Raw genomic sequence first — 23,063 nt, forward strand, 5'->3', positions numbered from 1 at the left:
GGACTGTGGGAGGAAACCGGAGCACCCGAAGGAAACCCAAGCAGACACGGGGAGAATGTGCAAACTCCAAGCAGAGAGTAGCCTGAGGCGGGAATTGAACCCGGGTCTCTGGCGCTGTGAGGCAGCAGTGCTAACCACTGTGCCACCGTGCTGCCCAAGTGTCGAAGTCACATGACACCAGGTTATCGTCCAACGGGTTCATTTGAAATCACAATCTTTTGGAGCAGCTGATTTGAAATGAACTTGTTGGACTATATCCTGGTGTCATGTGACTTTGACTTTATTCCAAGGAGATCTTAGCTGATCATCATTAACCCCACTTTCCTGCCTTTTCCCTCTAACCCTTGATTCGCTTCCTGATTTAAAAAAAATCCATCTCAGCCTTGAATTGTCACAGCATTTTGCCTTCCACTCATCAGCAAAGTTGAAAAGAAACATTGAAGTGAAGGGAAAACAATATTTTGCACGGCATTTACTGTAAGTGCGTTTTAGTTCCACCAGCTGCCAGGGTCACACTGTCGGTCAGCTGGTTCGATTATTGATCTGGTGACCTTCTTAGTGTTTCACCACCATCCCCTGCCTATTGTGGCAGGTTGCAGTCTTCAGCTGGGTAGGAATGTCGAATGTATAAGTGCACACAGTTTTTACAAAGCTCAGGGCCCAGGCAGCTGAAGGCATGGCTACCGGAGGTGAAGTGATGGAAATCAGGGATGCTCCAGTGGCTACCATTAGAATCACAGAATCCCTGACAGTGTGGAAGCAGGCCATTCAGCCCATTGCGTCCACACTGACCCCCTGAAAGAGCATCCCGCCCAGTCTCCTTGCCCTCCCCCCCCGATCGCTATAACCCTGTATTTCCCATGGCTAATCCACCCAACCTGCACATCCCTAGATACTACAGGCAATTTCCCATGGCCAATCCAGCCTACCTGCATATCTTTGGATTGTGGGGGGGAGTCCCACACAGATATGGGGACCATGTGCAAACTCCACGCAGGCACTCGCCGGAGGGTGGAATCGAACCTGGCACCCTGAGGTAGCAGTGCTAACCACTGGGCTAATGTGCTATCCATTTGGAGGAGTGCAGAGATCTTGGGGAGACAATAAGACTGAAGGAAGTCGCAGGAGGAAGTGCCAGGCTATAAGAGAGAATTTGACCATCTCCCATCTCTGGGGTGGTATACTGGCTACTTGCCCTGGATGGGGGCAGCTCCAACAACACTCAAGAAGCTTGACACCATCCAGGACAGAATAGTTCACTTGACCAGCCCCACATCCACCACCTTCAGCATTCACTCCCTCGACTGTGCACAGTGGCAGCAGTCTGTAGCGTCTGCAAGATTCACTGCAGTAACTCTCCAAGGCTGTTTTGATTGCATCTTTCAAATGTGCACTATAATAAAGACAGCAGACGGATGGGCTCACCACTGTCTGCAAGTTCATGGTGGCTCAGTGGTTAGCACTACTGCCTCACAACACCAGGGATCTGGGTTCAATCCCAGCCTCAGGCGACTGTGTGGAGTTTGTACATTCTTCCTGTGTCTGCGTATGTTTCCTCCCACAGTGCAAACATATGCAGGTTGGGTGGACTGACTGCGAAATTACCCGTAGTGTGTAGGCTAGGTGAGTTAACTATTGTAAGTGTGGGGTTTCAGGGATAGGGTGGGATTCTCTTTGGAGGGTTGGTGCCAAATGGCCTTTATCTGCACTGTGATAGTGCAGTTATTCCAAGCCACTCACCATCCAGCCTTGGCAGCTGTTCCTGCAGTGTCACTGGGTCAAAACCCTGGAATTCCCTCCCTAAGGGCATTGTGGGTCAACCTACAGCACATGGACTGCAGTGGTTCAAGAAGGCAGCTCACCCCCACCTTCTCAAGGGGCAACTAGGGACAGGTGATAAATGCTGGCCCAGGCAATGATGCCCATGAACAAATGAGGGTAACAAACAACAATACCCCTAACACTGATCCCTGGGGAATTCGACCATGAACCTACTCAGGTCCTGAAACAGTAGTTGACTACCAGGAGATGGTGAAGTCTGCAGATGCTGGAGATCAGAGCTCAGAGTGTGTTGCTGGAAAAGCACAGCAGGTCATGTAGCATCAGAGGAGCAGGAAAATCGATTTTCGGAGCATAAGCCCTTCCTGATGAAGGGCTCCAGCCCAAAATGTTGATTTTCCTGCTCCTTGGATGCTGCCTGACCTGCTGTGATTTTCCAGCAACACACTCTGAGCAGTTGACAACTGTTCTTTGTTTAATACATACTAAGACAATTCTGCATTCATGTTGCTCCTTTCACTCCACTCCTTTTGTCATCCTCACCACTTGCTCCTGACCAATTTTTGGTGTCACCCACAAATGTGGCAACACACTTCCAATTCTCTAAGTGTCAGCAGTGCCTCCTGTCGCTCTGGACTGGAACTGCACCCCAGTGCAGCAAATCCCCCTGAAGCGGAACTTGGAGATATTCGCATGTAAAGAGCCATAGAGTTATTCAGCACAGAAACAGACCCTTCGGTCCATCCAGTCCATGCAGAATATAGTCCCAATCTAAAGTAGTCCCACCTGCCCATATCCCTCCAAACCTCTCCTACTCATATGAGGTAAAAACAATGACTGCAGATGCTGGAAAGCAAATACTGGATTAGTGGTGCTGGAAGAGCACAGCAGTTCAGGCAGCATCCAACGAGCAGCGAAATCGCTGCTCGTTGGATGCTGCCTGAACTGCTATGCTCTTCCAGCACCACTAATCCAGTATCGCCTACTCATATATCCATCCCAATCTCTTTTAAACTTTGCAATTGCATCCATATCCACCAGTTTCTCAGAAAGTTCATTCCACACACGAACCACCCTCTGTGTAAAAAAATTCCCTCATGTCTTTTTTTAAATCTCCCTCCTCTCACTTTAAAAATGTGCCCCCTGGTCTTGAAAAGCCCCACTCTAGGGAAAAGACAACTACCTCACACCAAGTCCCATTACTTCACAGCAAAAGCCGGTGTCACTAAGTGGCCATCGCCCGAGATTGCTCCTCGTTTGATAGAATCCCTTTGTCCTCAGACAAAGCCGTCCTTAAGAGCCAAGTCTGATCACAACAGTCCTATCAATGGGCTGTTTATGAGATCATTAGGTCCTTCGCTCACTAAAGGGTTTTTGAAGCTTGTTCAGTGCATTTTGGAGTTGGCAAGGCTTATATATCATTTTGATCCCAGCAGAAACGCAAGGCCTGCACTCATCCTGTCCCGAATGGCTGTTTAACGGTTGCCAAGGCAAGGATGTGTCAGCATCTGTCAAGGCTGAGGGCTTGGGACTGAAGTAGTGTGCTTCGCTCCAGCCAAGGGGAGTGGGATTCCCAGCTGTGCCAACAACTACAGTCCTGCTGTGCTGAGATCCAGGAAACAACTGGTGCTTCATTCAGCTTATCCTCAAAGGGCCACCCGCCCCATTGTAATGCAAGGTTCAGGAACTGGCCCGGTTCTGGAGAGGGATGAAGGAGGGTCATGAGAATTCTACAGAGGTTTGGGAATATTAACCCATCAAGGGGATTGATTGCATAATAAGCAAACCCTGGCACCATTGGTTTGCCATCTTACACACACACACACACACACAAACACAGACACACACACACTGACACACACACGCACTCACACACAGACATACACACATGCGCACACACACTGGCACACACACACACAAACACAGACACACACTCTTGCTTACACGCAGACACACACAAACACAGACACACACACACTGACACACATACATACACACACTGACACACACACACTGACACACACACAAACAGACACACACTCTCGCTTACAGACACACACACACTGACACACACACACAGACACGCACACAGCCACACACACACACATACACACACACTGACACACACGCGCGCGCACACACACAGATGCACACACACACAAACACAGACACACACTCTCACTTACACACAGACACACACACTGGCACACACATGCGCGCACACACACACTGGCACACACAGACACAAACACAGACACACACTCTCACTTACACACAGACACACACACACAGACACACACACACTGACACACACACACACACTGACACACACTCACACACACACAGACACATACAAACACACAGACACATACAAACACACACACACTAACACACAGACACACAAGCACAGACACATTCTCGCTTACAGACACACACTCTGACACACAGACACATACAAACACACACACTGACACACACACACTGACACACAGACACATACAAACACACAGACACATACACAAACTGATGCAAACACACACTGACACATAGACACACTGACACACAGACACATACAAACACACACTAACACACACACACTAACACACACACTGACGCAAACACACACTGATGCAGATACACTGACACACAGACACATACAAACACACAGACACACACTAACATACACACTGACACACAGACACATACAAACACACAGACACACACACACTGACACGCAGACACACTGACGCACAGACATATACAAACACACAGACAGACACACTAACAAACGCACACACACATTGACACACACAGACGCATACAAACACACAGACACAAGTCTCTCACACACAGACACACACTCTCTCTCATACGCACACACTCACGCACACAGACACACACTCTCACACACACAGAGACACACACACACTCACACAGACACACAAATGCGCTCACACACAAACACAGACACTCTCTCACACACACAGACAATCTCACACACTGACATACACAGACACACACATACTCTCTCACACACAGACACACACACATGCACACTGACACACACAAACACACAGACACACACTCTCTCACACACAGACACACACTCTCTCATACGCATACACAGACACACTCTCTCTCACACACAGACACTCACACACACACACAGACGCACAAATGCGCTCACACACACACTCTCTCTCACACACAGACACTCACACACACACACACAAACACACACATACTATCTCTCAAACACAGACACACACACACACACTGACACACAGACACAAACACACAAACACTCACTCTCACACACAGACACTCACACACATACTCTCTCTCACACACACACAAACACACAAACACTCTCTCACACACAGACACACACTCTCTGTCACACACACACAGACACACACACTCACACACAAATGCGCTCACACACAAACACACAGACACCTACGCACACTCACTCACACACACACAACCGTGCTCACACACACGCACACGCACACTCACTCATACACACACACACACACACACACACACACACACACACCTTCCCCCAGTGCTTTTTCAGTGCTTTTACGTTTCATTAGGGCACTGAAATATAAATTACTCTGGATCATTTCTGTATTTTCCCACAGTGTCAGCCGTGGCTCAGCCCTGACTCAGGAGGTCACAGTTTTGACCTTACATTTGACAGGAACATAAAGTAGGGGCTGACGATCCGACAGGAACACAAATCCTGGGAGCACAGGCGGGTCAGTCAGCGGCTCCAGCCTGCTCTGCCATTCACTAAGATCCCGGAGAATCCATCTGTGGCCTCAACAACATCCCACTGTCTATTGCACTCCCTCTGAGATCACACCCGGCTCCCTCCCCAGATCAGCATTCTACAATAGGGAGAGAAACTAAAATTCTCCTCATTTCTGTCTTAAATGGGAGACCCCTTATCACCACAGAATCTCTACAGTGTGGAAGCAGGCCATTCAGCCTGCTGAGTCCACACTGACTCTCCGAATTGCATCCCACCCAGACCCATTCCCCTACCCTATCCCTGTAATCCTGTATTTCCCATGGTCAATCCACCTAGCCTGCACATCCCTGGACACTATGGGAACTTAGCATGGCCAATCCACCCTAACCTGCACATCTTTGGACTGTGGGAGGAAACCCATGCAGACACGGGGAGGACGTGCAAACTCCACACGGACAGTATTATTTTGTAAGACTATAAGAATGAAGAGCTGGAGTAAAAGTGAAAGGATGCAGGTGTTATCCCGCAGTTATACAGAACCCTGGTTGGAGCCCACTTGGAGCTTTGTGAGCAGATCTCGGTACCACACCTTAGGAAGGATAGATTGCTCTTGGAGGGAGAACAATGTTGGTTAACAAGAAGGATACATGGACTTCAGGGGTTAGGTTATGAAGAGAGATTATACAACTGAAGCCTGTTTCTTTACTCAGAGGGTAGTAAGGGTATGGAGTGCTTTGCCTGCATTGGTAGTAGATTCGCCAAGTTTAAGTGCATTTAAGTCGTCATTGGACAGGCAAATGGACGCACGTGGAATAGTGTAGGTGGGATGGGCTTCAGATTGGTATGACAGGGCGGCGCAACATCGACGGCCAAAGGGCCTGTACTGCGCTGTAATGTTCTATGTTCTGTGTTCTCCAGCATTTAGAAGGTTAAGGGGTGATCTGATCAAAGTATTCAAGATATTAACAGGAGGAGACAGGGTAGATAAAGATAACCAATTTCCACTGGCTGGGGATTCTAGAACTAGGAGTATAGTCTGAGAATGAGGGTCAGAGCGTTCAGGAGAGATGTTAGGAAGCACTTCCACAGACAAAGGGTGGGAGAGCTTTGGAACTCTCCAACAAATAGTGCAGGATACTGGATCAGTTGTTAATTTTAAAATCTGAGGGAGATAATTTTTTTGTTATTGCAAAGGGATTAAGGGTTATGGGCCACAGATCGGCCATGATCTCAGTGAATGATGGATCAGACTCAAGGGGCTGAATGGCCTATTCCTGCATCTCTATTCCAACGTCACTCAGCCCATCGAACCTGCCCCGTGACTCATATCATCCTGGCCCCAATTCCATTACCAATTTCCTGCCCACTCTCCATTACCCTACAACTCATTGTTAATTTAAAAAAACTGTCTCTCTCTTCCTTCAAGTTACACAATGTCCCAGCATCTATCACACTTGGGGGGAGTGAATTCCACAGACTGATCGCCCGTTGAAAGACATAATTTCTCCTTATTCCCTGTTTTAAATCAGCTGCCCTTTATCCTGAAACTATGACCTCTCTAGCCTGCCCCCAAATGAGAAAATGTCCTCTCTGGGTTCACATCACCAAACCCTCTGTAGTAACTCATTGACCTCAATTAGATCTCCTGTCAAGCTTCTGAACTGCAGGCCTAAACTGCTCAATCTCCCCTCATGAGACCGGCCTTTCATCTTTGGAATTAACCCAGTGAGCCTTCCCAAACTTGCCTCCAATGTTAACCAGGGTGCCCCAGTTCTCCTCCTTGTGACCACCCTATCAGACCCCCTCCCATCTTTAAAAAAGACCACTTCTGATTCTTCTCAACTCCATTGGATACAGGTGTTACGACATGGGGTAAACACCCCCCCCGGCTAACTTAAACCACAATACAGAAAAGATTCACCCCGTGAGATAATCTGTGAAAATTCAAGAGGCAAAGAACTATGCCAAAAGTCACTGTTTAAAGTAAAAATGAACAATTTTTTAAAGTCTAATGAGAATAATTAACTAACAACTATTTACAACTCCTTCTTCTAGCCTATCTTTTACCTTCCCTTCTTTAATACTGGTCCGATAAAACCCCCAATTCTCAAACCCAGGCAGCTTTCAGTTCTTCTCTGTATTCCTGTCTTCATTTCTTCTTCTTAGGGTTTCAGCTTTACAGGTTACTGATAGATAAGGTATCTTTAAGAGAGATGTTCTGCGGGCAGGCTGTACTTGTTGGTGGCTTGGCAATTATCCCCTAACTGTTCAAAAATGTCTGGTTTTATACCCCAACACATCAGATTGTTTCATTGGCTTTAATATTGTCATAATACCAAATTCAAACTTGATTGGAGTTTGGTATCTTGGGGCGTAATTTAAACTGATTGGCCAAATTCAAATTTGGTTTTGTCTCATAGCAACTCAGCCAGTGTTAGCTGTTCTGACCAAGTGTTACATTGTTACCTGGTTCCGGACTGTCTCTGCCTCTCTAAGTCCTTGCCTAACTTTCAACTCTCTTAAAAGATACAGTACCCCTTACACCTTCATAACACAGGCCTAACCTGTTCAACATTTCTTCAGAAAAGGTTCAGAAAAAATTTACAAAGATGTTGCCAGGGTTGAAGGACTTGAGCTATAGGGAGAGGCTGAATAGCCTGGGGCTGTTTTCCCTGGAGTGTCGGAGGCTGAGGGATGACCCTATAGAGATTTATAAATTCATGCGGGGCATGGATAGGGTAAATAGACCAGGTGTTTTCCCTGGGGCAGGGGAGTCCAGTGGGCATAGATTTAGTGTGAGGGGGAAAGTTATAAAAGAGACCTAAGGGGCAACATTTTCAAGCACGTGATGTGGGTATGGAATGAGCTGCCAGAGGAAGTGGTAGAGGCTGGTACAATTGCAACACTTAAAAAGCATATGGATGGGTATATGAATAGGAAGGGTGTGGAGGGATATGGACTGGGTGCTGGCAGGTGGGACTAGATTGGGTTGGACCATCTGGTCGGCGTGGAAATGTTAGACCGAAGGGTCTGTTTCCATGCTGTACATCTTTATGAAAAGAAAAAGAAGGAAGCATATGTCAGGTATAGACAGGATAGATCAAGTGAATCCTTAGAAGAGTATAAAGGAAGTAGGAGTATACTTAAGAGGGAAATCAGGAGGGCAAAACGAGGACATGAAATATCTTTGGCAAATAGAATTAAGAAGAATCCAAAGGGTTTTTACAAATATATTAGGGACAAAAGGGTAACTAGGGAGAGAATAGGGTCCCTCAAAGATCAGCAAGGCGGCCTTAGTGTGGAACCACAGAAAATGGGGAGATAATAAATGAATATTTTGCATCAGTATGTACTGTGGAAAAGGATATGGAAGATATAGACTGTACGGAAAGAGATGGTGATATCTTGAAAAATGTCCAGATTACAGAGGAGGAAGTGCTGCATGTCTTGAAACAGTTAAAGGTGGATAAATCCCCAGGACCTGATCAGGTGTACCCGAGAACTCTGTGGGAAGCTAGAGAGGTGATTGCTGGACCTCTTGCTGAGATATTTGTATCATCGATAGTCACAGTTGAAGTGCCAGAAGACTGGAGGTTGGCTAACGTGGTGCCACTGTTTAAGAAGGGTGGTAAAGACTAGCCAGGGAACTATAGACCAGTGAGCCTGACCTCAGTGGTGGGCAAGTTGTTGGAGGGAATCCTGAGGGACAGGATGTACATGTATTTGGAAAGGCAAGGACTGATTCGAGACAGTCAACATGGCTTTGTGCGTGGGAAATCATGTCTCACAAACTTGATTGAGTTTTTTGAAGAAGTAACAAAGAGGATTGATGAGGGTAGAACAGTGGATGTGATCTATATGGACTTCAGTAAGGCGTTTGACAAAGTTCCCCATGGGAGACTGGTTAGCAAGGTTAGTTCTCATGGAATACAGGGAGAACTAGCCATTTGGATACAGAACCAGCTCAAAGGTAGAAGACAGAGGGTGGTGGTGGAGGGTTGTTTTTCAGACTGGAGGCCTGTGACCAGTGGAGTGCCAAAGGATCGGTGCTGGGTCCTCTACTTTTTGTCAAGTACATAAATGATTTGCATGTGAGCATAAGAGGGATAATTAGTAAGTTTGCAGATGACACCAAATTTGAAGGTATAGTGGACAGCAAAGAGGTTTACCTCAGATTACAACAGGATCTGGACCAGATGGGCCAATGGGCTGAGAAGTGACAGATGGAGTTTAATTCAGATAAATGCGAGGTGCTGCACTTTGGGAAAGCAAATCTTAGCAGGACTTATATACTTAATGGTAGGGTAAAAACAATGACTGCAGATGCTGGAAAGCAAATACTGGATTAGTGGTGCTGGAAGAGCACAGCAGTTCAGGCAGCATCCAACGAGCAGCGAAATCGATGTTTCGGGCAAAAGCCCTTCATCAGGAATAAAGGCAGTGAGCCTGAAGCGTGGAGAGATAAGCTAGAGGAGGGTGGGGGTGGGGAGAGAGTAGCATAGAGTACAATGGGTGAGTGGGGGAGGAGATGAAGGTGATAGGTCAAGGAGGAGAGGGTGGAGTGGATAGGTGGAAAAGAAGATAGGCAGGTAGGACAAGTCGGGACAAGTCAAGGAGACAGTGCTGAGCTGGAAGTTTGAAACTAGGATGAGGTGGGGGAAGGGGAAATGAGGAAGCTGTTGAAGTCCACATTGATGCCCTGGGGTTGAAGTGTTCCGAGGCGGAAGATGAGGCGTTCTTCCTCCAGGCGTCTGGTGGTGAGGGAGCGGCGGTGAAGGAGGCCCAGGACCTCCACGTCCTCGGCAGAGTGGGAGGAGGAGTTGAAATGTTGGGCCACGGGGCGGTTTGGTTGATTGGTACGGGTGTCTCGGAGATGTTCCCTAAAGCGCTCTGCTAGGAGGCGCCCAGTCTCCCCAATGTAGAGGAGACCACATCGGGAGCAACGGATACAATAAATGATATTAGTGGATGTTCAGGTAAAACTTTGATGGATGTGGAAGGCTCCTTTGGGGCCTTGAATAGAGGTCAGGGAGGAGGTGTGGGCACAGGTTTTACAGTTCCTGCGGTGGCAGGGGAAAGTGCCAGAATGGGAGGTTGGGTCGTAGGGTGGTGTGGACCTGACCAGGTAGTCACGGAGGGAACGGTCTTTGCGGAAGGCGGAAAGGGGTGGGGAGGGAAATATATCCCTGGTGGTGGGGTCTGTTTGGAGGTGGCGGAAATGTCGGCGGATGATTTGGTTTATGCGAAGGTTTGTAGGGTGGAAGGTGAGCACCAGGGGCGTTCTGTCCTTGTTACGGTTGGAGGGGTGGGGTTTGAGGGCAGAGGTGCGGGATGTGGACGAGATGCGTTGGAGGGAATCTTTAACCACGTGGGAAGGGAAATTGCGGTCTCTAAAAAAGGACGCCATCTGGTGTGTTCTATTGTGGAACTGGTCGTCCTGGGAGCAGATACGGTGGAGGCGGAGAAATTGGGAATACGGGATGGCATTTTTGCAAGAGATAGGGTGGGAAGAGGTGTAATCCAGGTAGCTATGGGAGTCGGTGGGTTTGTAAAAAATGTCAGTGTCAAGTCGGTCGTCACTAATGGAGATGGAGAGGTCCAGGAAGGGGAGCGAGGTGTCAGAGATGGTCCAGGTAAATTTAAGGTCAGGGTGGAATGTGTTGGTGAAGTTGATGAATTGCTCAACCTCCTTGCGGGAGCACGAGGTGGCGCCAATGCAGTCATCAATGTAGCGGAGGAAGAGGTGGGGAGTGGTGCCGGTGTAATTACGGAAGATCAACTGTTCTACATAGCCAACAAAGAGACAGGCAGAGCTGGGGCCCATACGTGTGCCCATGGCTACGCCTTTGGTCTGGAGGAAGTGGGAGGATTCAAAGGTGAAATTGTTAAGGGTGAGGACCAGTTCGGCCAAACGAATGAGAGTGTCGGTGGAAGGGTACTGTTGGGGACGTCTGGAGAGGAAAAAACGGAGGGCTTGGAGGCCCTGGTCATGGCGGATGGAGGTGTAGAGGGATTGGATATCCATGGTGAAGATAAGGCGTTGGGGGCCGGGGAAACGGAAGTCTTGGAGGAGGTGGAGGGCGTGGGTGGTGTCTCGAACGTATGTGGGGAGTTCCTGGACTAGGGGGGATAGGACAGTGTCGAGGGAGGTAGAGATGAGTTCAGTGGGGCAGGAGCATGCTGAGACAATGGGTCGGCCAGGGTGGTCAGGCTTGTGGATCTTGGGAAGGAGGTAGAACCGGGCAGTGCGGGGTTCCCGGACTATGAGGTTGGAAGCTGTGGGTGGGAGATCTCCTGAGGTGATGAGGTTCTGTATGGTCTGGGAGATGATGGTTTGGTGATGGGGGGTGGGGTCATGGTCGAGGGGGCAGTAGGAAGAGGTGTCCTTGAGTTGGCGTTTGACTTCAGCGGTGTAGAGGTAAGTGCGCCAGACTTCCACTGTGCCCCCTTTATCCGCTGGCTTAATGGTGAGGTTGGGATTGGAGCAGAGGGATTGGAGGGCTGCGCGTTGTGAGGGTGAGAGGTTGGAGTGGGGGAGGGGGGACGACAGGTTGAGGCGGTTAATGTCCCGGCGGCAGTTGGAAATGAAGAGGTCGAGGGCAGGTAATAGGCCAGCGCGGGGTGTCCAGGTGGATGCAGTGTGTTGGAGGTGGGCGAAGGGGTCCTCGGAAGGTGGGCGGGAGTCCTGATTGTGAAAGTAAACTCGGAGGCGGAGACGACGGAAGAATTGTTCAACATCACGGCGTGTATTAAATTCATTGATGCGTGAACGGAGGGGGATGTAGGTGAGTCCTTTGCTGAGGACTGATCGTTCGTCCTCAGTGAGTGGGAGGTCTGGGGGGATGGTGAAAACTCGGCAGAGCTTAATGGTAAGGTCCTCGGGAGTGTTGCTGAACAAAGAGACCTTGAAGTGCAGGTTCATAATTCCTTGAAAGTGGAATCGCAGGTAGATAGGACAGTGAAGAAGGCGTTTGGTATGTTTTCCTTTACTGGTCAGAGTATTGAGTACAGGAGTTGGGAGGTCATGTTGCGGCTGTACAGGACATTGGTTAGGCCACTGTTGGAATATTGTGTGCAATTCTGGTCTCCTTCCTATCGGAAAGATGTTGTGAAACTTGAAAGGGTTCAGAAAAGATTTACAAGGATATTGCCAGGGTTGGAGGATTTGAGCTCCAGGGAGTAGCTGAACAGGCTGGGGCTGTTTTCCCTGGAGCATCGGAGGCTGAGGGGTGACCTTATAGAGGTTTATAAAATCACGAAGGGCATGGACAGGGTAAATAGACAAAGTCTTTTCCCTGAGTTGGGGGAGTCCAGGGCTAGATGGCGTAGGTTTAGGGTGAGAGGGTAAAGATATAAAAGAGACCTAAGGGGCAACATTTTGATGCAGAGGGTGCCAGAGGAAGTGGTGGGGGCTGGTACAATTACAACATTTAAAAGGCATCTCGATGGGTACATGAATAGGGAGGGTTTGGAGGGATATGGACCAAGTATTAGCAAATGGGACTAGATTGGGTTGGGATACCTTGTCGGCAAGGACTGGTTGGACCGAAGGGTCTGTTTCCATGCTGTACATTTCTATGACTCTATGACTCTGTGACCCCAGGGCAGATTGCTCTTCCTCAAAACAATGGGCAGTGGGAGGGCAGGGTCAATCACATCCTTCCAACAGAGTCAAAACATATGATGCTGGAAAAGCATAGTAGGTCAGACAACATCCAAGAAGCAGGAGAGTCATTCCTGATGAAGGGCTTGTGCTCGAATCGTCAACTCTCCCACTCCTTGGATGCTGTCTGACCTGCTGTGCTTTTCCTGCACCACACTCTCAACTCTGATCTCCAGAATCCGCAGTCCTCTCTTTCTCCCACATATTTCCAACATCCCAATTGTCAGAAAGCACTTCCAATGGTGCACTGCCCCCTCACTGCTTGATGGTTCCTTTTGCATTGGGATAATTCTGTGTTTCTGGGTAACGTGCCTGGGGGAGAGAGACAGAGATGGTGGATAAGTCTGCTGGATGGTTGGAACCCATGGGTTCAGACCAGATTCACGAGAATGGTCCCAGGAATGAAAAGCATAACATAAGGAACATTTGTGGACTCTGGGTTTATACTCAACGGAGTTTAGAAGGATGCGGGTGGATCTCATTGAAACAAACAGAATACTGAATGGCCTGGACAGTGTAGATGGTCTCTCCATTGGTAGGCGAGACCCAGACCCGAGGGCACAGTCTTAGAGTAAAGAGAAGACCTTTTAGAATGGAGATAAGGAGAAACCTCTTCAACCAGAATGTGGGGAAATCTATGGGATTCATTGCCACAGAAGGCTGTGGGGACCAGGTCATTGAGTCTATTTAAAATGGAGATAGATAGATTATTGATTGTTAAGGGGATCAGGGGTTATGGGGAGAATGCGGGAGGATGGGGTTGAGACACTTGTCAGCCTTGATTGAATGGTGGAGCAGACTGGATGGGCTGAATGGCCTACTTTCTGCTCCTGTGTCTTATGGACTTCTGGGTTAGAAATGGAAGCTGTGCTGTCATGGGGGACTATGTTGTTTCTGCTCGAGGAGCTCTCTGGGCTGCAGCCAGGATCTGGCTGTAAATATAGACACAAGCATTCTGCACTGGAGATGAGGCGATCAAATATAGCTCATTCCAAGAACTCACGTGATGGATTGAGTACTTCAGTTAAAACACGGCTCATCCTGTAATTATTATTAATCTCTGACTGAGGTGTTTTCCTCCTTTGTAAAAATGTGAGGAAAAGAATAATACAGAAATATAATAATCCCAAATAGCTTCTCTCTTGCTCCCTGTGATAATGATCTGTATGCTGACTTTCCAGCTGCATTGCGTACTGACATTTCCAAAGAAGGGCACAGCTCCGAAATGAGGCCAGTCTGCCCATCATATTTCCAAAGAAAATCTTCTCCTTCTCCCCAACGCACCCCCTGATTTTTGTGGGAATCACTGCTGAGGCCACCATTTGTTGCCTGTCAGTAATTGCCCTGGAACTGAGTGGCTTCCTGGCCATTTCAGAGGGTGCTTCAGGAGTTAATCACATCGCTGTTGGTCTGGAGTCAGATATAGGCCGAGGCTGGGTAAAGATGGTAGATTTCCCAAAAGGGGATTAATGAACCAGGTGGAGTTTGTACAACATATCACAGCAGTTATCAAAATCTCTACGGCAAGACTAGCTTTAGAGTCATAGAGTCATAGAGATGTACAGCATGGAAACAGATCCTTCGGTCCAACCCGTCGATGCCCACCAGGGCGGCACGGTGGCACAGTGGTTAGCACTGCTGCCTCACAGCGCCAGAGACCTGGGTTCAATTCCCGCCTCAGGCGACTGACTGTGTGGAGTTTGCACATTCTCCCCGTGTCTGCGTGGGTTTCCTCCGGGTGCTCCGGTTTCCTCCCACAGTCCAAAGATGTGCAGGTCAGGTGAATTGGCCATGCTAAATTGCCCGTAGTGTTAGGTAAGGGGTAGATGTAGGGGTATGGATGGGTTGCGCTTCAGCGGGGCGGTGTGGACTTGTTGGGCCAAAGGGCCTGTTTCCACACTGTAAGTAATCTAATCTAATCTAATCTAATATCCCAACTCAATCTAGTCCCACCTACTAGCACCCATCCCATATCCCTCCAAACCCTTCCTATTCACATACCCATCCAAATGCCTCTGAAATGTTGCAATTGTACCAGCCTCCACCACTTCCTCTGGCTGCTCATTTCATACACGTACCATCCCCTGTGTGAAAAGGTTGCCCCTTAGGTCTCTTTCATATCTTTCCCCTCTCACCCTAAACCTATGCTCTCTAGTTCTGGTTCCAGATTTATTCACAGCCACTGCAGATATAAACCCTCATTTCCTGAGCTTTAGATGGGAAGACTATTTCACGTTGGAGGTAGGTTGGGGGTAGTATGTAACTCAGGTAGAGGATTCGAGTCGAAAGTGTGGTGCTGGAAAAGCACAGCCGGTCAGGCAGCATCCGAGGAGCAGGAGAATCGACACTTCGGGCATAAGCCCTTCATCAGGAAGTGGATTGGCTAACTCATAGAAGACAGGAAGTTTGGATTAGGCGGTGGGGGGAGGGTGTTAGTTGGTGGTGGTGGGGAGTGGCATTGCCAATTGTCAACCTGTAACTAGTGGAGTACCACAGGTTTCAGAGCTGGGGGCCCAATGATTTACAATAAATATTAATAATTTGGATGGGGAAAGTGAACATGTATCTCCATGGAAGCAGACGACTCAAAAATAGATGGCAAGACTGTGGGATGTGAGGGAAAGGATGCTGGGCCTCTTCCTCAGACATTTGTATCATCGATAGTCACAGGTGAGGTGCCGGAAGACTGGAGGTTGGCTAACGTGGTGCCACTGTTTAAGAAGGGTGGTAAGGACAAGCTAGGGAACTATAGACCAGTGAGCCTGACCTTGGTGATGGGCAGGTTTTTGGAGGGAATCCTGAGGGACATGTATTTAGAAAGGCAAGGACTGATTAGGGATAGTCAATGTGGATTTGTGTGGGAAATCATTTATCATAAACTTGATTAAGTTTTTCGAAGAAGTAACAAAGAAGATTGATGAGGGCAGAACAGTAGATGTGATCTACATGGACTTCAGTAAGGCGTTCAACTAGATTCCCCATGGGAGACTGATTAGCAAGGTTAGATCTCATGGAATACAGTGAGAACTAGCCATTTGGATACTGCTGGCAAATGGGATTGATTAGGTTAGGGTATCTGATCGGCATGGATGAATTCGACCAAGGGGTCTGTTTCCATACTGTAAATCTCTGTAACTCTTTGAACATAATAGAGGAGCTGACCATTATATAAAAGGAGAACATGTGCAGAAAGCTACAGAGCAGAGGGATTTGGGGTTCGAGTGCATGAATCACAAAAGGCTAGTATTCAAGATCATTGGGTGACAGGGAAACCAAGTGGAATGACGGCCTTTATGTCAAAGGGAATGGAGTGTGAGGGCAGGAAGCAAAATCCTGCAGATGCTCGAAACATGAAACCGAGGCAGGAGAATGCTGGAGAAACTCTGGCAGCACCTATAGAGAGAGAAACAGAGTTAACCTTTCCAGTCCATTGTGGCTCTTGTTCATATCTTCACCCAGAGACACCCCTACCCCAGCCCCAGCAGCCCTGCTCAGCTCAGACCAGGCATGGAGGCTGAAGTGAGGGCTAAACTGAACAATCGCTTACAAAGGAAGAGGAACGAGGAAGGCGAGGGAAATTGGTGGAGGTAGTAAAATTAATAATTTCTCAGCTGCTGTGTCCTGACAGTTTCTGGACCAGTTGGACAGCCGGCTGTGGATGAGTAATGTTAAGCATTATCCTTGAACCCACTCTCAGGTGGTTAGTTACGGTCCAATCTGTGATGGAGCAGACTCAGTGAGCTGAATTTTTCCCCTCTAATTGATATCTCTTTATTTATCATTATACATTACCACCAAAATTAAGAACACAAGACCCAGAAATGTGCACAGCCCATTCGGCCCTTCCAGCCCGCTCCACCTATCAATACCATCATGGCGTCTCTGACTCAAAAGCAGAAATTGCTGGAAAAGCTCAGCGGGTCTGACAGTGTCCGCGGAGAGAGAAAGTGAGTTGACAGTTTGGGTCCAGTGACCCTTCTTCAGAACTCTGAAGCATGAGCTCTGCTTTCTCTCCACTGATGGTGCCAGGCCTGCTGAGTTTCTCCAGATATTTCGGAGCTTGTTTCTGATTTCCAGCATCCGCAGTTCTTTCGGTTTTTGTTTTGTTGTTGTGGATCCTCTGGTTGTGGTCTCTGTCCGTTTTCCATCTCGCCTAGGCTTTCCTGATATTACACGTTGCTCAGGGCCACACCTCCCTCGATTGTTTCTGTAAGGTGTTTGATCTCTGCTCTGGACCTCTGGTAGGAGGCAGGTCTGACCCACCGCACTGCACCACCCCTCTGGGCAAATCCCAAATCCCTTTAGTCCTCCAGCGCCCCTCCCAGTGCCCCCCGTGCCAACTAGGATGAGGATAGAACCCCACTCCACTGGGACCGGTTTGGTCTGGCTGACTGTATAACCCCACATCTCAGGAAGATGTACTGGCCCTGGAGTGGGTCCAGAGGAGGTTCACAAGAATGGTCCCAGGAATGAAGAACGTTGGAGGACTCTGGGTTTGTACTCAATGGTGTTTGGAAGGGTTGGAGGGATGGGGGGATCTAATTGAAACTTACAGAATACTGAATGGCCTGGACAGAGTGGATGTTGGGAAGACGCTTCCATTGATAGGAGAGGCTAGGACCCAGGGGCACAGGAAGACCTTTCAACCAGAGAGTGGTGAATCTACAGGATTCATTGCCACAGAGGGCTGTGGGGCCAGGTTATTGAGTGTATTTAAGATGGAGATAGATTCTTGAGCATCAAGGGGATCAATGGTTATGGGGAGAAAGCGGGAGAATTGGGTTGAGAAACATATCAGCCATGATTGAATGGCAGAGCAGACTGGATGGGCTGAATGGCCTAATTTCTGCTCCTATGGTCTTATAACCAGAACCTCAAGGAGTCTGAAATCAAACCAAGAACTGCAGGTGCTGGACACGTGAAACAAAAACACATTGCTCACAACTTGGTCTTCTCTACATTGAGGAGACGCAGTGTGGACTGGGTGACCAGTTTGTCAAACATCTCCCCTGAATCCCAGAAAATGACCCTGAGCTTCCAGTTGCCTGTCATTTTGACCGTGTTCTCCGGCTGACAGCACCACCTCAGGCTTGCTGCAGTGCTCCAACAACCATCTCACCATCTGATTGGGAACCTTTTAACCTTCAGGACTAAACATTGAGTTTAATCATTTCGGAAGATGAACACCCTCCTCCATGTCAGTGACCCTCCCATTCATGGGATGAGGACATCACTTGGCCAACATTTTTTGCCCATCCCTGGGGTGACACACAGTGGCTCGGTGGTTAGCACTGCTGCCTCACAGTGCCAGGGACTCAGGTTCGATTGCACCCTCTGTGTGGAATCTGCATATTCTCTCCATGTCTGCAAATGCTTTGGTTTCCTCCCACAATCAAAGATAGGTGGGATAGCCATGGGAAATGCAGGGATATAAGGTAGAGGGGTGGGATGGTCTTTAGAGGGTTGGTGTGGACTTGATTGGCCAAATGGCCTCTCTCCACATTATAGGGTTTCTATGAAATTCTTGTTCCCTTTTTGATTTGGTATTCTTGTAACTTTGTCCTGATGAGTAAGAAAAGGAGAAGTTTTGGAAGTGCATCTCCTTCCCCTAGTCCTAACATTCTGTTTTGCCGACTCCCATCGGCACTCGACCATCTCGAGTCCATTGTGAATATACCCTCCCCATGCATCGAGGCCAGCAATGGGAATTGAAGCCATGGGTTCTGGTTCAGAGGCAGGGACAATATCTACTGAACCATAAAACATCATCATTCCCACATCCTTGGTGCGATCTAAAAGTGCTGTTACTGCAAAGGTGGACACAAAATTGTCTTTCAGGGTTTTGGAAGTGTTTGAAATTAATTCTGGCCGAAATGTCACAGGTTGAAGATTTTCTGATCTCCTGTCACAAAGAGCTTTGTACCGATTGTTAAATATCAAGTGAAATAAAAGCAGACAGCGCTGGTGTCTCTCAAACCTCCAGAGAGACACTGGTTATCTCAGACTCTGTAATCGACACTCCCTGGTATCAATTACTGCAGCTACAGATCTACTTAACAGGGCTCTATTTACATTAACGTTACTAAGAGAGCTTAAAGAGTCCACAGTCACTGCCGATCTCAATCTATTTGTACAACGGCAGTGGCCCTGCGTGTGATCTCAAAATGCAGATACTTGAATAAATGGCATATTCTTTAATCAGGCTGAAGTGTGAAGTAATATCAGCTGAACGTAGTAATGCTGTCCCTGTATCACATCGACACAAAGCTCCATGATCACTCGCATATGAAGTATTCCAAAGGGAAACTGATTAATCCCATCCGTGACACACATCCCCTCCCCCATTTACAAAACAGAGGCCTATATATAGACAGCGGTTTTCAGTGTTTGGACATCCCAAAGCACTTTACAGCCGGTGAAGGCCTTCTGAAAGGTTGTAACGTAGGGAACATGTTGCACAAAGTTTGACTCCCCCACCTAAAAGGGGTCCACAGTTTAATGCTGCTACTGAAAGACAATGCAGCACTCCCACAGCAGAGCAGGGGGGGGCCCTCAAGCTAGGATTTGCACTCACACCTTTCAGGAAAGGGGGCTTTATTTTATAACCTTCCACTAGCAGTGGAACGTCTCTTACACCACTGGAAATCGGAACAGGAGTAGGCCATTCAGCCCACAGGCCTGCTACGCCTCTCAATGGGATCATGGCTGATCTGACTACTCCTTGTGTCCACCTTCCTGCCCTTTCTCTTGTGATCCTGGATTCCCTGATAGATAGATTCCTGATCAATCTCAGCCTTAAACATACACTTCCCCAGAAAGCACTGGAAGCCAGGTAATTGAATTGACTCAAGGTAGTGTTAGATATGTCTTTGATAGACAGGGGGGCGCGGGGGGGGGAAGTCAAAGGTCACAGTAGGGATGGGACAGGCATCGTAGACTTCCTCTCTAAAGGGCATGAGTGAATCAGATGGGTTTCAGGATATCCATTGTGATAATAGCAATGGTACCTTCATGTCCACCATTAATGAGCTTTCCTTCACTGATTGATTAAATTAGATTACTTACAGTGTGGAAACAGGCCCTTCGGCCCAACAAGATCATACCGATCCTTCAAAGAGCAACCTACCCAGACCCATTCCCCTACATTTACCCCTTCACCTAACACTACAGGCAATTTAGCATGGCCAATTCACCTAACCTGTACATTTTTGGACTGTGGGAGGAAACCGGAGCACCTGGAGGAAACCCACGCAGACACAGGGAGAATGTGCAAACTCCATACAGACAGTTGCCTGAGGCTGGAATTGAACCCAGGTCTCTGGCATTGTGAGGCAGCAGTGCTAACCACTGTGTGATTGAATTCGAAGTTCACCAGCGCCTGAGCTGGGATTTGAACCCATGAATCCAGAGCATTAGCCTGGGCCCCTATATTACTAACTTAGCAATATCCCTTACCATCTCCTTTCCCAGACCAGGGTCTGCTGCAGCAAATGGAATTCCGTGTAGCACCTCTGCTTGTGTTGAAATATTAACTGGAGTCCAGACCAGGGGAGTCCAGACCGGGGGAGTCCAGACCGGGGGAGTCCAGACCGGGGAAGTCCAGACCGGGGAAGTCCAGACCGGGGGAGTACCGACCACATTTGGAGTATTGTGCGCAGTTTTGGGCCCTGTATCTCAGGGAGGATGTACTGACCCTGGAGCGCGTTCAGAGGAGGTTCACAAGAATGGTCCCAGGAAAGAACAGCTTAACATATGAGGAATGCTTAAGGATCCTGGGTTAATACTCGATGAGTTTAGAAGGATGAGGGGGATCTAATTGAAATATACAGAATACTAAATGGCCCAGACAGAGTAGATGTTGGGAAGATGTTTCCACTGGTAGGTGAGACTAGGACTCGAGGGCTCAGCCTTAGAGTAAGAGAACAAAGAAAATTTACAGCCCAGGAACAGGCCCTTCGGTCCCCCAAGCCTGAGCCGATCCAAATGTACTGTCTAAACCTGTTGGTAAAGGGAAGACCTTTTAGAATGGAGATAAGGAGAAACGTCTTCAGCCAGAGAGTGGGGAATCTGTGGAATTCACTGTCACAGGAGGCTGTGGGGGGCCAGGTCATTGAGTGTATTTAAGACTGAGTTGGATAGGTTCTTGATTGTCAAGGGGAACAAGGGTAATGGGGAGAACGCGGTAGAATGGTGTTGAGAAACTTATCAATCTTGATTAAATGGTTGAGCAGATTGGATGGCTGAATGGTCTAATTTCTGCTCCTATGTCTTATGGGCTTATGGTCTTACAGCAGATTTCCTCCTCTGAAGGACGTTAGTGAACCAAATGGGATTTTAAACAATAGCCCATGTTCAATTGCAGATTTTGAATTTTGAGCATTGAATATAAATTTTAGTCATCTGTCATGGTGGGGTTTGAACCCCATCCACAAAACTCCAGAGTCTGGACTCCTTATCAGTGATATCACCACTACACCATCACTGCCAGCCCAAGGGACTCAGTGATAGTGTCATCAAAACATAGAAATAACCCTTTGGATGCCCTCAAAAATCCTTCAGGATTAGTAATCTGCAACTCCAGATCTATTCTCTGGAAACTTGGACAGGCAGGGAAAGTGGGCAAAGAAATACAATGGAATACAATGTGGGAAAGTATGAGGTTATATATTTTAGTAGGAAGAATAGAGACATTGACTATTTTCTAAACGGGGAAAGGCTTCAGAGATCTGAAGTGCAAAGGGACCTCAGAGTCTTGCTCAGAATTCTCTTAAGGTTAACATACAGATTCAGTTAGGAAGGCAAATACAATTTGCCTTCATTTCTAAGTTAAAAATCACACAACACCAGGTTATAGTCCAACAGGTTGAATCGGAAGCACTAGCTTTCGGAGCGCTGCTCCTTCACCAAGTGGTTGTGGAGTATAAGATTGTAAGACATAGAACTTATAGCAAAAATTTACAGTGTGATGTAACTGAAATCATACATTGAAAAATACCTTGATTGTTTGTTAAGTCTCTCATCTGTTAGAATGACCGTGTTAGTTTCTAGAGGACTAGAATACAAGAGCAGAGATTTACTGATGAGGCTGTATCAGGTTCTGAATTAGTGGTGCTGGAAGAGCACAGCAGTTCAGGCAGCATCCAACGAGCAGCGAAATCGATGTTTCGGGCAAAAGCCCTGCTCCTTGGATGCTGCCCGACCTGCTGCGCTTTTCCAGTGCCACACTCTCGACTCTAACATCCAGCATCTGCAGCCCTCACTTTCACTTCAGGCTCTGGTCAGTCCATATTTGAATTAGAATTACAATTAGCTTTATTATCCCATGTTCCCACATGAGTACATTGAAAGGTTTGAAGGTTGACCCTTATGGTGCCATCTTGTGTACAAAGGTACCTGGTGACTGTGTCTTAGTTGCAAAGCAGAAAAGTAAGAAAAATAATATTTAAAAGTTAAACACAAACAGAGATTGTTGCAAACGCTGAGCAGGTCTGGCAGCATCTGTGAAGGGAAATCAAAGTTAACGTTTCAGGTCTGGTGACCCTTCCTCAGAACTGCTGCTTAAATGTTTAACATCGCACTCCTTCATACAAAAACTTGCAAAAAGAACAAAACATAGTTAACACTGCAGTCTGTAAATGCCTGGCTGTGCTGGGATCGCAAACCTCAGTAGGGCTCAAACTCCCCTCCTCTGGACTTGATCTCACCCCAATCGCCATTCCAGGGCTCTCTGCTCCCTCTTGCCCCACTTCCCCAACTCTCACCTCTTCGGGCTCCCTGCTCCCCACCACACACCTCCCCCCCTCCCCCCTCCCTCTCTCCACCGGGCTCCCTGCTCCCACTCTCCTGTAGTGTCCCGCTCTG

General features: G+C 47.9%; 1 protein-coding gene across 4 annotated transcripts in view; it reads left to right on the plus strand.

Annotated features, from left to right (window-relative positions):
- The window catches only part of tmem198ab (transmembrane protein 198ab), a 140,339-nt gene that overhangs the window by 60,214 nt on the left and 57,062 nt on the right, over positions 1 to 23,063 (plus strand). The gene's annotated exons all lie outside the window — the stretch shown is intronic.

The sequence above is a fragment of the Chiloscyllium punctatum genome, chromosome 10, assembly GCF_047496795.1.
Source record: "Chiloscyllium punctatum isolate Juve2018m chromosome 10, sChiPun1.3, whole genome shotgun sequence".
In the NCBI taxonomy this organism is placed as follows: domain Eukaryota; kingdom Metazoa; phylum Chordata; class Chondrichthyes; order Orectolobiformes; family Hemiscylliidae; genus Chiloscyllium; species Chiloscyllium punctatum.